This window comes from Pantherophis guttatus, chromosome 9 (genome assembly GCF_059756535.1).
Source record: "Pantherophis guttatus breed Tessera chromosome 9, ASM5975653v1, whole genome shotgun sequence".
Taxonomy (NCBI): Eukaryota; Metazoa; Chordata; class Lepidosauria; order Squamata; family Colubridae; genus Pantherophis; species Pantherophis guttatus.
In genome coordinates this window covers 27,928,846-27,932,945 of record NC_142071.1, presented here as the reverse complement: position 1 = coordinate 27,932,945, position 4,100 = coordinate 27,928,846, and positions in this window count along the sequence as shown.

Here is a 4,100-nt window from a genome sequence, read left to right as displayed (position 1 = left end):
GAATTGTGTAATAATATACTATTATTTTATCGGTGGTCCTACTGTATCAAATACCCTTGTATGGGGTTGACAGACTGGCTGGATGCAAAGGGCCAGCCATTGAAATTGATGGAACATCCATTGGAACAGTATTTCTTAGCTTCCTCCCAACTCCAATGTTGATGCCATCGTAGTATTGTCCATGTAGTTGGTATCTTAGAAAGAAGCATTAAATAGGTCGGGAAGAGAGACAGCAAAGGAATTCCACCGAAGATTCATATTTTTATGCGTATTATTGAAAGAGAGTTAGTCATAAATCCTAAACCTACTTCCTTAACCTCATGTCTCCTGTATTGTGACTATTATAGACTTCTGGAGAGCAGTAAGTTAGGGAAAAAAGCTGTATTTAACTTATTTAAATCTGCAGGTTACATAACTTAGCCAATTCAAGAGTGTTTGCTTAAATTGACATTCTACTAGGTATCATAGAGAAAAGGCTACAGCTAGACAGAGTCTTCGGGCCTATCCCTCAAGTTTTCTTCAACCATTCCCATTTTTGTTTTTGTTTTTTTTAAAAAATCCAAAAAACAAATGCTTTGGAAGCTGAGGTCTGCATCTAATACATTCTGTCAGCTTTCTGCAATTATAGCGAATTGGCACATAACTATGGGCCAAAACTGTCAGCATTGGGAGCAGCCAAGCTACATCAAATATTTAATCTTTTAATTAGGTACATTATAGGAGGATAAAAGCAGCAGGAAAGGGAGAGTAATGTAATGGCATTCTGCACAAATGTCCCGTTCGGCTACATTTTTGCATTGGATTCAGCTGCAAAATCTGTGAAATCATCCTGGTTTGCCAATAGCATCAAATTCACCACGTTCTCCAATGTTCTGTGTTCGACCTATAGCGCTGATTGGTTCCCTCTGTGTGCTTTTTTAAAATGCTGGGTACAAAGAAAGGAGATGGGTTTTATCAGACTCTGCCAGTTTTCAACTCTGCTTTCATCCAGTGCTAATGTCACACGAGATTGTTTCTGACCGAAAACTGAGTTTGACCATTGGCGTTTTGCTTAAAATGTTAATATTAACATTCAGTTCATGTTTGGCTAGTCATCTGATGAGAACTGTCATAAGCCAGATGTCACAGCTGTTTGCTGTTGAACATGTGAACTCCTCTTTATGCTAGAGCAGAGGTGCCCAACCTTAGCGAGTTTTAAAACTTGTGGACTTTAACTCCCAGAATTCCCCAGCCAGCCATGTTGGCTAGGGAATTCTGGGGGTTGAAGTCCATGGATCTTAAAAGTTGCTAAGGTTGGACACCCTTGTGCTAGAGGCTTCCTCCACAGATAATTAAGAAGCCAGGAGACTAAATACTGTAGAGATCATTTGTATTGCCAGACTGAATGGGCCCTAAACTCATCCATGTCCAAAAATCTGGATAAAAAGCAAGAAGATTGACTTCGTCTGAAGTTATCTTCTGAACAGCACTATCAAGTTCAACAGTTGGGCGGTGAACCCCATTTGTATAAAACTGCAGAAACTCTTGAGATTTTTGGGGTGGTGGGAGCAACGTTCTGGTCACTGGAAGGAGTTTATATTTCCCCCAAAGACCCCTATTTACGAAAGGTGCCCCTTTTTAAAGATAAGTGGGGTGATGTCAGAAAGTCCTCCTTTCCATAGTCAGGTTAATCTGTAGATTTCATTGCATTAGAAAAATAGTGTAATTATCTGCCATTTTTAATGGTCTTGTACTGAAAACAAAACCTGGGGAACTGGGAAGTATTAGCTTTGGAACTCAGGGGGCTGTTATCGCTGGGTAGCAAGCCATAGCAAGTGATTCCCGGCTCATATCTGGGCCTGGCAGTTGCGTGTAGTATTGAGCAAAAAAAGAAGGACCTTGGTTGGCATTACTGCGAGGTGAGTAAGTTCCGTGCATGTTAAACCTCAATTTAGCCTTCACATTATGCAAAATATGAAATTCATAGCTAATTCTGCTTCCGTGATTAAGTTGAACGAGAAACTTGTGATTTCCCCTCCCACCTTTCCGACATGGAATGGTGGGGTGAAGAATGGGCAGGGGAGTGTGGTGTTCTGGGGAGACCCCAGCACGATTGGAGATTTGGAGAAGTTAGAGCATGATTGGAGAAATGAAAAGAACAACCAAGCAAAATGACATAGGCCTAGACCAGTGATGGATAACCCTTTTGCTGTGGTGTGCCAAAAGCGTGGGGAGCGGGGGGGGAGTGCATGCCCACACCCATTATTCAATGCTCCCCGCCCCCATGCGGACGCAACACACATACACCCCACACTCTCCCCGCTTTTGGTACACGGTGGGACCGGAAGGCCCGTTTTTCTCCCTCCCCAGGTTCCAGAGGCTTTCTAGGAGCCTGGGGAGGGCGAAAACGGCCTTCCCCACCCCTCCGGAGGCCGGAAACAGCCTGTTTCCTGACTTCCTGTGGGCCCGGAAGGCCCAAAAATCAGATGGCTGGCACGTACATGCGCGCTGGAGCTCAGCTAGGGCAACACTCACGTGCCCACCGATATGGCTCCATGTGCCACCGGTTCGCCATCACAGGCCTAGACTCTGAAATCTCTCCCCTTGCTTTGGCTTTCGAACTTTCTGTCGGGAGTCCCAGAGAGAGCCGTGTATATATATATAGATCCATTGAAGTTAAAGGCATTTGCAATAGACCCGTAGCGTATTTACTCATTAGCAATCTCCAGCTTCTCAGACTATAGCGCAGCTGTCCGTTTCAGTGATTTTGGTTCTGAAAAGATTACATGGATTGCATCCCCATTTTCATATTCTGAGCCTTTTTTCCCCCTCCCACTACATCTTTGAGTTGAAACTGGTTATCAAAGCAGGCGGTCTTCGCTCTGCTGAATTCCATAAACCAGTGTTTCTCAACCATTGCCCGCTTTAAAGACCTGTGGACTTCAACTCCCAGAATTCCCCAGCCGGCTGTGCTTGAGGTTGTGGAGAGCCAGTGAGCCTGGATCCGATTAAGCGGCTGTTTCCTAAGGAGCCCTAATTTGTACTAATGTCTAGGTAGAGCGTATTTTCTAGAGGGAGCTGCAGCTACTCTCCAGAACACGGAGGAGCACCTGGCTGCACCCTGTTCGCTACCCTAGTTGTAAAGATTTGGGAGTAGACACGTCGGCTGCAACTTGGAAAAAAGTGTCATTGAATTCTAGAGCTGGCTTTTGGTAGAAAACTGCGGGGTTACACCAATGGAGCAATTGAATGTAAGTAATAGTGTGACATCTATGTAGGATTACCATCAGGGAGTATCTGCTTCTGAAAAACCTACTCCCGTTTTACTCTCCTGCTGGCACAGAGCAAACCGTGAGGAAGAGGAGGCCCACGTTCACCGCTTAGGTCACTTCCAAATCTAACATCTGGCCAGGATCCTTGGCTTTAGTTATTTGAAAGGGCAATACAGCTAGTAAGGCACAACAACATGCAGCAATCCCTTACTCGAGATACACAGGGCCTGAAGATTTTTCTGGATCTATTTATCTGGAAACCTACCTGACAGGATGGTTAAAATAAAAAAAAATCCACTACAGTTTCCCTTTTGTTTGTACTCCGATTCATGTACTTTTGTGGAAGAAAGATAATATCCCTTTTCCAAGAACCAAGCATTGTATTTCAGTGTTTCAAGAACTTGCTCCAAATATAAGGCAGTCAATTGAATGATATCAATAAACTTTTAAGTTTTGTAAAAAAAAAAAAAAGTGTGAAACTGCTTTATTTACATATTTCATTTCTAAGCCATACGTTCTGATGCACATGGATCTTGCTGGATTAAGTTTTAATTTCTCATCTCGGCTTTGTTGCTGTGCTCTGGGAAAACTTCGGAACTGTCCGGAAGGTCTCTCAACCTCAAGCTGTTGAAGTCAGTTGGTCTTATTTCCTGAAACGTTCAGAGACCTGAAACGATTTTCTTTTGATTTTCTTCTAAACCGAAAGCCCCCCCCCAAAAAAATCTATGGAAACTGTTAAATCCACACAAATCCCTTCCTACACATCGATTTGGGGTATTCTATAAACTTGGAAAATGTTACTTTGGCTCCTTCGTTCCTGCGCAAGTTCAGTTCTTACGCTCTTTAATG